The following is a 13,929-nucleotide window of genomic DNA, read 5'->3' on the forward strand; positions in this document are numbered from 1 at the left end:
CGGACACGAGGCCGATCTCTGGTGGATCCACGAGGGGCCCACTTACCGACAAGAACCGGGGTTCAATTGGGATAATCTCAAGACACAACTGCGAGAGAGATTCTATCCAACCCACTTAAAAAGCATCCGTGTACGAAGAGTTCCTTCATCTAAAACAAGGAACGGCCACCGTCGTAGAATACCATAAACGATTCCTCGAGCTGGCGCGCTTCGCGCCAGAGCTAGTCCCCACCGAGGTAACCAAGATAGAGAGATTTGTGTCGGGCCTCAACTTCGAAGCTCGAAAGGTGCTAGTGGTAAGCAGACCTCGGACCCTCAACGAGGCCTACTCCAGTGCCGTGAACCTCTATCGAATTCAACTACTCCAACGCGGAGTTCAGGAACAAATCCGAAGAAGAAGCACCGGAAGTGGGGCACCACCAGTGAAAAGAACGAGAAACGACACCAGCACAAGGTCGAACAACCCAACCAACCAAAGACTGCCCCTGGGAAACAACGAAGCTAATCCAAGAAGCTTCCCTTGCCCGAGATGCAACAAGAGCCACAGGGCCAAGGATTGCGCGGGCAACCCCTGGCGATGCTTCAACTGCGGAGAAGAGGGGCACAAGGCCTTCCAGTGCACTCGACCCCAAAGACCGCGCCCCGCCACCGTGGGCCAACACGGGGGCACCGGTCATCAAGGAAGCTATCCCGGAAAGGTATTCGTTATGAGCCAAGCTCAAGCCAACCTCGGAAACGAAGAGGACCTAGAAGGGGGAAACCCAATTCCGGAGGACGACGACCATACGGACCCCACCGAAGAAAATCCAGAAAACGAGTTCTGTCTAGGATAAACCATCACGCTCCTTATAACCACCCCCGTGATGTAAAGACCACTTATTTAGCGTAGCTATTTCGAAAGTATTATGAATAAAGGTTTTTCTTTCAAATTCCAATTTCCACTACAAAGGTAAAACACAAGTTAAACTATCAACCCAACCTTCCCTCCACTAAAAGACGAAATAAGGAAAAAGACAAAAACCACACCATCAAGCAAGCCACAAACCCCTATTTACAAGTCCAAGCCCCTAACCACTAAGCCATGAGTGTTTCTTGAAACCTCAAGGGAATACTCCCTTGTTAAACCCCTCCAAGTCCCCAAAACCCACAAACCCCCAAATCAAAAACCCTTCTTCTTCTTCCCCCCCTTCTTCCTTCCCACCATTGCCTCTCACGCACACCACCACCCCACACAAGCAAAATCCGGCAGCCACTCGAACGCCACCCCCACCGATAACCGCCACCGGCCGAACGACGACCGCCGTCGCCGCACCGCCTCGCCGCCGCTCCAGCCGATCGACGTCCACCGTCCGAAGGCCGCCCCACCGTCGACCCGCTGCCCCCGCTGCCCAGTCGACCCCACAGCGCCACCACACCAGAGCCGGACCCCACCTCACCGGCGTCGACCTCGCAAAAAGAGAACACGCCTAAACCCCCGCCGCCGCCTCGCCGGAGAACCCGCCGGAAAACCGCACCGTCTCGCCGGAAAAATCGCCGGCAAACATCACCATCAAACGAGCATCACGATGCCAAAGAAACCCCTCGGAATCCGCACCCCGGAGTGGAGCAACGCCGATTACACCGTAATCGGAGGTAAAGCACTCGAACCCGACCAATTCTCTCCGGAATTGGTTGACATGCTTAAACACCAAGGGCTCCTAGAGGCATACCTCACCATCAAGGGGGATACATACCCCGAATTGGTGAAGGAGTTCTATCAACACCTCGTGGCCACCAAACGGGGTGACAAGATAGAGATCGCCACCAAGGTCCGTGGCAAGGAAATTGTGCTTTCCGAAGGCCGGTTGGCCAAGCTCTTGAAATTGACCACCACGGGTGTGTCTGACTATGACCGAAAGGGGTGGATTGACACCCAAACTACGGGATACAAGGACTATCTTGGGTAATTACTCGGGAAAGATGACCGCTTCACCACGGCCACTCGACCAAACCGAAAGTGGCTATCGGCGGAGCAAAAGATATTGGTTATGATCGTAACTGATAAACATTATTTATTTTATTATTTTAATAAACTTTGTTGGAATTAATAAGATAATATTAGTTAATCTTATAATTTTTCTTATACTTTATTAATAAAATTTGGTTGAGTTAAAGTTTGTGTTTTATTATTATTATTATTATTATTATTATTATTATTATTATTATTATTATTATTATTATTATTATTATTATTATTATTATTATTATTATTATTAAAATAGGTTATGAGATCCCAATTCTCAAATAATAGCCGGTCAACAAACAAAACAAGTGGCGTAGGTTTGTCCGACTGTGTCAACAGCAGATCCGAATGGCGTTGGCGTTCCTCCGTTCTCGTTCCCCTGCGAAATCGATACCACGGATCAAGATAGCGTAAGCGGAGAAGCAGTTGGGGCTGAGCAGTATAAAAGAGGTCCAAGGTTCATCTTCTTGGTCATGAATCACTCCGGATCAATTCCGGGAGCGATAAAAGAAGGATGGAGATCACAAATTAATCTGGTTTTCCGGTGGCGAATTCCGGCGCGGTAGCGTGGTGGCGCAACATTCTGTTTCGTTGGCAACTTCATTCGGTGACAGCAGATGATTGTTGTTGGGCGGCTACAAATTGTTCGGCAAGTATTTTGACAATAGCAAAGACCTTCTGGCTTCCTTCTGTTAAACATTACTTTTCTTTTATATACTGTATTGGTCCATGTGTTTTAAGTTGTTGCCATTTACTTAGCAAAGTTAATTGTTGGTGCTGACGCATGAATTGTTTTCCATTTGAAAACTTAGCTTTATAATTGCTTTTCTTCTCTTCACTATTTATTGTCAATTACAATATTTTAATTCTTGGCACTGATTTCCTATGACAATTTGGCATAATTTGGCATTTTATTCTAGTACCTTAAATTATTCAGTTTTTATTAATTTACTGCCATTAAAATTTTATGTTAAAGTCTCTCTTCTCACTATTTCACGTTATTAAATTGCATCGTACAATTCCCTGTGGATCGACCCTTGCTAAAAGCACGCTAAAACTACAACTGACTCGTGCACTTGCGAGGACTTAATTAAATTGTCCATCAATTTTTGGCGCTGTTGCCGGGGAATTGTTTAACTTGCAATTTAATTTTCTATTCTTTTTCTTTCTTTAATTGCTTGATTTTTAAATTTATTTTTTTTTGCGTATCCCTTCATTATTGTCTTCTCTTTTATTTTTAATCTTGCATTTTATTTAATTCATTTGTCCATTTAAAAATTGCTTTATACTTGTTTTTACTTTCACTATTCTCTTTACTTTTCACATTCCTTAAGTGCTTGATTCTATAATTCTATCACTTTATTATTATTGTCGTTTAATTATCCTTTTTAATATTGCTATTTATTCAAGTCATTAGTCTATTTAAAAACTGCTTACTATTTGTTTTTGTTTTCCCTATTTCCGTTGTTTATTTATTTATTTTTGTTATTTTGTTTATTTATTTGATGGAGGGTCGTCGTTCTTTATATCCTAAGTTGCCTTTAGACGATCATATTGATAGGAAAAAGAAAGAAATATTACTTTTTGAAAATCCAATTTTTGAACCGCAAGAAATATTACTTTTTGAAAACCCAATTTTTGAACCGCAAGAAACAACTACAACCATAAATGCACTTCCCCCACCCTCTTGGGATAATAATCAAAATGCTTTTCAACCAAACAACCCCAATTTTTATTGTGTTAATAATCAAAATGATTTTCAATCAAGTCATCCTAATTTTTATTGGGATAATAATAATCAAAATAATTTTCAATCAGTTGACTCATCCCAACCTGAAAAATCATCTTTGGAGGATACTTTACAAAATTTCATACAGGTTTGTAATGTTCCAGTCCAACCTAAAGAAGAATCATTGGAAGATACCCTGCAGAATTATATACAGGTTTGCAATAGGCAGCACGAAGCAGATGAGCAACGATTCCAACAACTTGAAGCCTCTTTGAGAAAACTAGAGGTACAAGTAGGAAAAATTGCTAATGCTTTGCAAGGGCATGTGCCAGGTAAGTTGCCTAGTCAACTTGAGGAAGCTAAGGCTATGGGAAGTGGTGAAATGATTGAAAACAAGTTAATAGATAATACCACTTCTAAACAAAATGAAATAATTGAAAATTTGCATAATGAGGTTGATGATATTGTTGTTGAAAATGAAGAGCCTCAATTGCATAAATATGATAATCCCTATGTACCACCCGAGCCCTTATGGCCCCCGATTCCATTTTCAAATAGGCTCAAAAGTTGTGTTTCTCAAACGCTACAAAAAGAATTGCCCCCAATCCCTTTTGATACTCAAGTAGGAAAATTGACAAAAAATGTGCTTAATGAAACTGCTAAGGTTCCCATTTTTACATCTATGTATTTGCCTAATAGCTCTAACCAAGTTTTTGCAGTTAAAGGGTTGGATCTTGCACAGAAAAATCAGTTGAAGTTCAATAAACTCCGAAAGGAAAATCTTTTAAATGACATTGATAATAACGCATTTTATTCACTTTATTCACAAACTGCATGGCCATATGAGAATTGCACAAATAAAAAATCGAATAAAGGAGGACTTTCTTTGTCTTCTTTTCTTTCCTCTCACAACATTGGGGACAATGTTGAAAATAAGTGTGGGGAAGGGGTTTTACCCACAAATCACAAAAAATTTCAAATTTTCAAAATTTTTAATTTTCTTATGTATATTTTCTTACACCTTTTCATTTTAAAATTCTAACATTAGTTGAGCTTTACCCTTATGAAACTTTTAAATAATCGGTGATAGAAATAATGCAGGTTTTTGTCAGCTCTTAGTGTGTATATTACATGTTGCTAGTTGTTAATTTCTTTATTTTTATATCTTGAATTACTTAGTCAAAAACAAAAAAAAAAATAAAATAAAAATAAAATTTGAAAATCACAAATACCCTTATGTGTCCTATACAATTTCTTTAGTAGTTTATATGCATCTTTCACTCTATTTTACCTTTTTCAAATCCTTAAAAAATTCTTGAGTGCTATAAATTGTGGTGTAGTGTGTTGGGTCAAGGATCATCTTTGTGGCATAAGTAAGGTGAAAAGAAAAAAGTTAAAAAAAATATTTAAAAAGATAAATGAGAGTGTTTTATTTATTTTGTTTGCAATATAGTAAGAGATTCTACTCCGCTGAATCAACCACCTATACACATGTACCATAAATAAATAAGTGTCGTGGTCTGGTTTATGAGTACACACAAAAATGAAAACCCAAACAAGTCTGGCGTAAAATGGCGAGGTTTTTGGGGAAGTTCTCTTTGAAAAAAATCAAAAAGAAAAAATAATGAGTAAACTTTGGAAGAGACGAGCAATTGCATTTCAATTTTAATAAATGTCTTGATCCTGATTTCCTTCATGTTTTGCACCTGCACTATGATAGAATATTTCTGAATTTGGTTTAGGTTGAATTTGGTGAAATTTTCATATTTATTTTATTAAGTTTTTGTATAATTCATATAAGAGGTGTCAGCACACGAGCACACGTTTTACATTTATTTTAGTTAAAGTTTTTAATTTCTAGTCAATTGTTTTATACATTCTTTGAGTTGGCACTAACTTTGCATTGGTGGTAGTAAATTTGAAAGTCTATTTGGGGAAAGCTCGATCTTATGCTTGATTTCATTTTAATTTCTTTTCTTTTTAATAAAGTCTTTGCTTGAGGACAAGCAAATAAATAAGTGTGGGGAAATTTGATAAAAATTATTTATTTTATTATTTTAATAAACTTTGTTGGAATTAATAAGATAATATTAGTTAATCTTATAATTTTTCTTATACTTTATTAATAAAATTTGGTTGAGTTAAAGTTTGTGTTTTATTATTATTATTATTATTATTATTATTATTATTATTATTATTATTATTATTATTATTAAAATAGGTTATGAGATCCCAATTCTCAAATAATAGCGCGTCAACAAACAAAACAAGTGGCGTAGGTTTGTCCGACTGTGTCAACAGCAGATCCGAATGGCGTTGGCGTTTCTCCGTTCTCGTTCCCCTGCGAAATCGATACCACGGATCAAGATAGCATAAGCGGAGAAGCAGTTGGGGCTGAGCAGTATAAAAGAGGTCCAAGGTTCATCTTCTTGGTCATGAATCACTCCGGATCAATTCCGGGAGCGATAAAAGAAGGATGGAGATCACAAATTAATCTGGTTTTCCGGCGGCGAATTCCGGCGCGGTAGCGTGGTGGCGCAACATTCTATTTCGTTGGCAACTTCATTCGGTGACAGCAGATGATTGTTGTTGGGCGGCTACAAATTGTTCGGCAAGTATTTTGACAATAGCAAAGACCTTCTGGCTTCCTTCTGTTAAACATTACTTTTCTTTTATATACTGTATTGGTCCATGTGGTTTAAGTTGTTGCCATTTACTTAGCAAAGTTAATTGTTGGTGCTGACGCATGAATTGTTTTCCATTTGAAAACTTAGCTTTATAATTGCTTTTCTTCTCTTCACTATTTATTGTCAATTACAATATTTTAATTCTTGGCACTGATTTCCTATGACAATTTGGCATAATTTGGCATTTTATTCTAGTACCTTAAATTATTCAGTTTTTATTAATTTACTGCCATTAAAATTTTATGTTAAAGTCTCTCTTCTCACTATTTCACGTTATTAAATTGCATCGTACAATTCCCTGTGGATCGACCCTTGCTAAAAGCACGCTAAAACTACAACTGACTCGTGCACTTGCGAGGACTTAATTAAATTGTCCATCAGTAACCGATAGCCTCTTGCCCACCAATAACAAGAGCAAGGATGTGGGGAGCTTAGAGTGCACCTTTGCATATCTCCTAAAACATAAAATCAAGTTCAACCTGCCGGCACTCAACTAAAGCACATAGAGTTCTGCAAGACAAACAACCGGCTTAGCCTACCCTACGGGATGATCCTAAGTTGGATCATGGAGAAAAAGGGGGTAGACCTAAGCCACACCGAGGTCAAAACCGCCAATGGCATGGTTTCCAATGCCCAAAACCTCCGCCGCAACGACATCTACCACACCGAGGGAGGACACTATCTCACCCTCGAAGAAATTTGCCAAAAACCCAAGGAGGAACGTAGGGAATGGGTTGATCGACTGGACATCTCCAACAAAAAGCTCAAACGAGCCATGCAAGATTGCGGAGGTACGGAGGAAAGTGAGGGACAAGAGGAGGAAGACGGGCCTAACCCGTCAGTGCACCCACAGCCAAGAGGGAACCCGAGGGGACAAAACGAGGGTTCGGTCAACGAACGCATACTCGCACAGCTCAACCGGCAGAATCAAATCATGGAAGAAGGGTTCTCATCCTTGATTCGCACCACACGCGCACTCGATCAAAGGGTAGCAGCGATCGAGGCCGCCCTGGGCACTCGCGGTGCATCCAGTTCCAGCGCAGGAAACCGAGGTACAACAAAAAACTCCTCTATCACAGCACCATCAAAAGTTCAGCCTACCCCAAGCCAAGACAAACGTAAGGCCGCAACCCAAAATCAGGAGGCCGAGCTACGAGGTGTCTAGGGGTGAGAGTGTGGACTATAACACTGCGCTTCGGGGACGAAGCCCCTTGTAAGGGGGGGAGAGTGTAACACCCCGTGTTACGGCCCATAAAACCATTTCATTAATTAATCAATAGCCCAAGAGAAAGAATAAATTATAATTAATTAGGGAAAAAGGCCCACCATAGTCCATGGGCCCTCATATATAAACCCAACCCCTAAACCGAATCCTTAGTTCCAAAAGGAATAGAATTAGCAAGCCTATAATATTAGTTCCTAATTAGGACTCCTAAATATATAAATAGGGGACTTAAGAGGCACCTAGGACTCCCCACAAGATTAACGCCCCACCACCCCAGAAAGAGCTCCAAGAATCCCCTTAGGAAAAATCAAGAAAGCAAGGAAGCTTAAAGAAAGATCCTTCATAGCCAAGGAATTAATTAAGGCTAAGAGGTAACCCATGTCTCAACAAAACCTATTTTCATAGCTATGATTCCCCTTAGGGTTTCCCCCATATTATTGTGTATTGGCGAGATATGATGATTATTATTGATGTTTGATGTGATGATCCCATGAGGGATCTTGATAATCTTGATATTGGGAGATTCTTGATGATTATGGAATTCTTGATGATTATATAGAGTTCTTGATGATTATGTGTTGTTCTTGATAATTGTGTGATGCTCTTGATGTTCATATGTTATTCTTACCGAATCTTGCAATTAGAAGACGAACCGTATACTTGTTGATATAAAAGTGATTAGAACCCTAGGTTGTATCGTATGATCTTATTCTTGGATTATCGGGTGGGGAAATCGCATGTTTGGGTGTTGATTATATTTAGAAAAGCATGATAGGTTATGTGCCGTTCGTTTCTTATAGTTGATTCGTTAATTGTCTACGTGTTGTCGTTAATTGCGTTGTAAAGTGTCTAAGCATGGTTTCGGGTTCCACAACGGTTCCCGGGGCGTAAAGTGTGTGGAAAGAGTCAGTGGGGGGTAGGTGGGGGGTAGGGGACCCGCCACCTACCCACGGCCGTGAAACACCGCCCGGCAGCGGGTAGCCGGCGGGCGGGCAGCTGCCCGCCGGCGACCCGCTGCCCGGAACAGTAATTCCGGCGGGCAGCCGGCGGGTGGCCCCCACCCACCGGCTACCCGCTGGAAATTTCCCCAACCCGGGACCCCGGCTTCCCCATTTGATGTTCCCCCGTTCCCCGTGGTGTCCCAACGGACTCCGTTTATCGTGCCTATGTCTAGTTTGATGTTTCGGGTACCGTTCGTAGGTTTAGGAGTCTATTATATTGCATGCTAGTTGAATTGGTATCCCGTTGACCTAGGTGGAAGGAGTATGAACCCCTTAGGGCTATTCTTAATATGTGATGGATCACGCATAGGTTTGTTATGCGCTTTCTCCCCTTCCCAATGTGTAATATGGGTTGCATGTGCTTGCTACGTGTTATGTGTGTGTTACCCCAATTCGGTTGCGATCGGATTGGTTATCCTGAGCTGCGGTTCAGAAGCTGGCTGCGGTCAGATTGATACTCTTGGGCTGCGGTCCACCGTTTGGTTGTGATCAAATGTTTCTATACGAGCTGCGGTTCGTCCTCTTTCCTGGCTGCGGTCAGATGACATTCTCTTGGGCTGCGGTCCACTGCTTGGTTGCGATCAAACACTATGATGAGCTGCGGTTCATCGGTCGGTTGCGATCGACCCCTCCGTGTTGCGATACGGGGCAGGGTGCTGCGGGGCCGTGTCAGAGCTATATGCGCTGACCCTCATGTATGGGCATGCGATTGGTCCTGTGGCGCCAACAAAGTGTGCTATGCGTTGTGATGTGGATGAGTGGTGATCATGAGTGTCTTGGGGGATGTGACTAAGGGATTATGTTGGGGATTGTTTATGTTGGGTTGTGACTATTGTTTATGCTTTGCCTTATCTGCCTTATCTATTGTGAACTGCATATGCTCGTTATAACTGTTGCTTGTGTCTGGCCTTATCTGTCGAGTCATTCCCGGTTTTAAAGATAGAGTTCGTAGAATATATCTTCATGCTCAGAATGGTTTTCATATATTTATATATATATCTCTATATGTATTGTATTTCAACGCGTTGAAGTGGGTTACCAGCATCTCTCGCTGAACAGATATATTTGGCTTTCAGGCACAGAATAATAAGTCACTGGAGCGCGCTAGAACTTGGAGCGTAGAAGTAGATAGTTTCCCTTTCGGCCTGCGTGCCATGTTTATGTATTTACATTACTGAGGATATTAGATAGTTAGCCTGTGCACTTGAGTTCTCTAGCTCAGGTGTGGCATAGCACCCCGCACTCTTGTATTGTGTTTTGGGATTTAATGAGATACCACCTTTATTTTATAAGTTTTAAATATCTTGAAAATCCGGGGTGTTACACCTCCACCCGGGCAATCTTGGAGATTTATTCGGGACCAAGGTTGAGGGGTTGGGCCGAGTAGGTCCCCTAGTAGTGAGCGGGGGTGTCCCCTCGATACTACCGTTAGGGAATGTCAAGAGCTCCTCATGACCTCCTTCCTCTCCGCAGTGAGGTACCTCTCGCGTTGTTGCACCGGCTTGATTGTGGGGTCGACGACGAGCCTATGGGTGATGACGTCCCAATTGAGGCCCGACATGGTGGGGTCGGGGCGAGTTGGCCTCCCTCTCGACTGGGGTGCCAGGCACGCGAGGTGGTTATGTGCTTGGGCGCTGCGCCCTCTCGAGGGAGGCGGGGGCGGGGTCGGCACCCTTCGGGTGGCCTCTGGGCCGACCTGCGTACCTCCTTGGAGACCCTCCGCGAGGCGGGCCAGTGTCACTAAGGCTTACTGAAGGGCGGCCGCCCCCTCCCGGAAAAGAGCGAGATTTGGAGGAGGAGGGGGGCGAACACACCATTGCGGTGGTTGGTGAGGTAATCTCTGAGGTCACCCACCGACCTCAAAGAAAGGGTTCGTTGCTGACTGGTGGTCCCATTGAGGCCACCCCCGGTAGGGGAGGCACAGGTGTTACGGGAGCCGCGAGAGTTGGACCTCGACCTTGCCATAACTAGTGGAACATGGAGCACGCTCGAGCTTGTACGTCAACTCTCAACAAGAGCACCAATGATGGATTTAATTCCCCGGGGTAAACCCGAATCACTAAACCCGATAAATAATAAATAGGAAAAGGCAATGAATGTGTATGCTGCGGGGACAACTTTTGTATTGTGGATAGTCTTTTATAGGAAAATTACAAGGAGAGTGTAGTAACAAGACAAGATGTAGATGTCCTTAGCAATGCAAGGATATGCCCTTTTATACTAAATAATCCTCCCAACCGACCCCAAGAGAATAGGGCGGGTGATTGGATCTTGGTTGACCGAGTCACGCGGGGAGACCCCCGCGGTAGTCCTCGCCTTAGGGTCCCCCGTGGTAGTCCTCGCCCAAGGTCCACGCCGGAGACCCCGTTGGGGTCTCCAGGGCCCCTCGTCTCACGCCGCAACTCCCAGGTCGATTTGCCCCGAGTCCGTTCTCCTAATATATCCATCAATTTTAAAAATGTTTTGAACAACTCTACGAAAGTTAATAAAATTTTATTAGTATCTATCATTTTAAAATTCTAAAGTGTACAAAAATCATTATTGAATATACCCCTATTACTCTATACACAAACCAAACTCATCCCTCTCCTAATATAAACTTTTGTACTCTTTGTGCGCACATTATACAACCCATCTCTACACACAAATGGACCCATTTTGTACATGTACAATCCAAGAACAATAGTAGATTTTAACATAGCCTAGCTAATTTAAAGAGACTCGAAGTTTGTTAGAGCATGAAAATAATTATTAGTTGCATTACCCTTCCAACACATGTATATATAGGTTGTTATCATCTCGTGTAATAGATGAAGTTTTCCACCATCTTCAAGTTTTGGTCTGCGCGATCTTTTGTTTCATTACTCAAACAGAGCTTTTACCTTCATGAATACAATCCTTCCTTGTTCCCCTTTCCACTGTGTTCGAGCATTTAGGCTAAATTCGTCATGGTATCTGAGCGACGACGAGGTAGCTATGCCACCGTGGTTGTCGGCATCGGAGAGTCCAGTCGAAGAAGCCATCCGACAACAGGTGCTGAATTCGCAGAGGAATCTGAATTCGCAACAGGTGCTGATGCTCGATCGCCAGTCTGATCAGCATCAGCAACGATTTTGCAAAGGAATCTGAATTCGCAGCAGCAGAGAAGCCAAAATCCAGAAGATGTGGAGAATCCGATTGCTCGATCGCCAGCCCGATCAGCATCGACAACGATTCCGCAGAGGAATCTGAATTCGGAGCAGAAGACCTCCATAGTCGTTCCGCAGAGGAAGGCGATCCAAGGAGTTCGTCGGTCGTCTCGGATCACTCGATCTCCAATACAAGCGACTTCCATAGCCGTTCCGCAGTGGAACCTGTTCACGCAGAGAAACTACAATCCAGAAGATCTGGAAAATCCACACCGAATCTCAGGTCTACAGAATGAGATTCTCAGTCTGAAACAGAGGGAACAATCTTCCAACTCAGCCACAGCGGTTGTGTCTCTCGATCCACAGTTCGCTTAGAGATCTGTTTGTATCGCCTCCTCCTTACAGAGCGAAAAAGTAACCAGCAAATAATTGTTAGTAACATTACCCTTCCAACACATGTATATATATAGGTTGTTATCATCTCCTGTAATAGATGAAGTTTTCCACCATCTTCAAGTTATGGTCTACTCTTCTGTTTCACTACTCATACTGAGTTTTTACCTTCATGAATACAATGCTTCCTTGTTCCCCTTTCCACTGTGTTCGAGCATTTAGGCTAAATTCGTCAAAGTTTTCTATAAAAGACCTTGTCCCGTTACTGTGCTTCTCATTCACATCAAAAGTGCAGGTTAACCCCGGGTCAATTTACGCTACCAATTTATATTATATTTAATTTCTTTTACATTACCTCTAGAATTCTTGAACATTCTGATGTACGATGTATTGATATATGCTGGAAGGTAGATGTCGTTATAGACTGAGTGTGTATTATGATCATATAATGACATAACGATGGATTTTTTGTCAAACTTATTTGTATTTAATTTTTATTAGACTATCTCCAATGGCACGCGAAATCACCAAAACAGCTAAAAAAAAGTGCAAATGGACTCCAAAGGGCACGACATCCTACCAAATATTTGGTGTGAGATGAATTTGGTGATGCACTGTTCATCTCACACAAAATTGTTTATTCCCAAACTGTCCTTTGTTTTTATTTATTTATTTTATATTATAAAAATAAATTATATCATTTGAAAGATCTCATCAAGATGATTAAAATAAGACTAATATTGAAGATTGAATAATTAAAAATGAAACTACATAAAACATAAATTTAACAAGATCAAAGCAAATTAAATCAAAAATTACTTTAAACAAAATTAACATAATATTTACATTATAATTATATTATATATTAAAATATTTAAAGATAATACAAAGTCTTAATTTATGATAAAACAAATTATTTTAGTGAAGAAATAAAATTTGGTGTAATGGGTTGGAGATGGAAAACTTTTAGTGTAAGAATATGTTGGGAATATTTCTTTTGGTGTAAAATTTGGTACGAAATTTGGTGTAGAGGGTTGGAGATGGGCTTAGACACTTAGGTTGTTTTCTTGTTATTTGAACTTATGTTGTGTTTGGATTTGGAAATATGTTACTATTAACTTGTTTAGATTTTGAAATTTAAATTATTAGTTTAAATAAATAAATTATTATGTGATATTTAATTACAAGATAATGTAAAAAGAAGACAATAGATAATGTAGTGAATATAATTAGTTAATGAATTTGAAGGTAATGAATCTCTGAATCGTAGAAAATAAATATAATATAACTAATGGAATTATATCTCTTTTTAATTTTTTTTTATAATGAATAACATTTTTTTTAATAAAGGCATTATAAACATCTAATTCTAAATTAATTAAATGCATATACAATGAAGTCAATGATTTTTTTTTAATTTTATTTTTTTGTATTTCCATTCGTTATTGAGAGAAATTGTTTTGGGAGTTTGTCAATGACAATTGCTACAATTGTTGTCAATAGATGATGATAATAAATAATTTAAAATATATGGTTACAATAGATATTGTTATAATGATATAGTAAAAATTAAGTTACAAATTTATTTAGAAGTTTTCATAAAATTCTGTGAATGATATGTAAACTTGTTCAATTGGAGCTAGTGGGATGTTGTTGTAATTTTGCATATCCTCAGTATAACACTATCGATAGTTTTTATCAACTGGAATACTGGACTGACTGACTCAGAGACTTAATTTACCAGTCATCCAGTTAGAAAGCAGA

At 40.8% G+C, this 13,929-nt stretch overlaps 1 long non-coding RNA gene across 1 annotated transcript in view; it reads right to left on the reverse strand.

Annotated features, from left to right (window-relative positions):
- LOC109147265 overlaps positions 1–13,929 on the reverse strand; it is a 92,064-nt gene that overhangs the window by 49,077 nt on the left and 29,058 nt on the right. The window contains exon 4 of the long non-coding RNA XR_002048614.1: positions 9,977–9,985. This is a non-coding gene — a long non-coding RNA (uncharacterized LOC109147265). The remainder of the gene's footprint in view (positions 1–9,976; positions 9,986–13,929) is intronic.

This window comes from Ipomoea nil, unplaced genomic scaffold (genome assembly GCF_001879475.1).
Source record: "Ipomoea nil cultivar Tokyo-kokei standard unplaced genomic scaffold, Asagao_1.1 scaffold1978, whole genome shotgun sequence".
In the NCBI taxonomy this organism is placed as follows: domain Eukaryota; kingdom Viridiplantae; phylum Streptophyta; class Magnoliopsida; order Solanales; family Convolvulaceae; genus Ipomoea; species Ipomoea nil.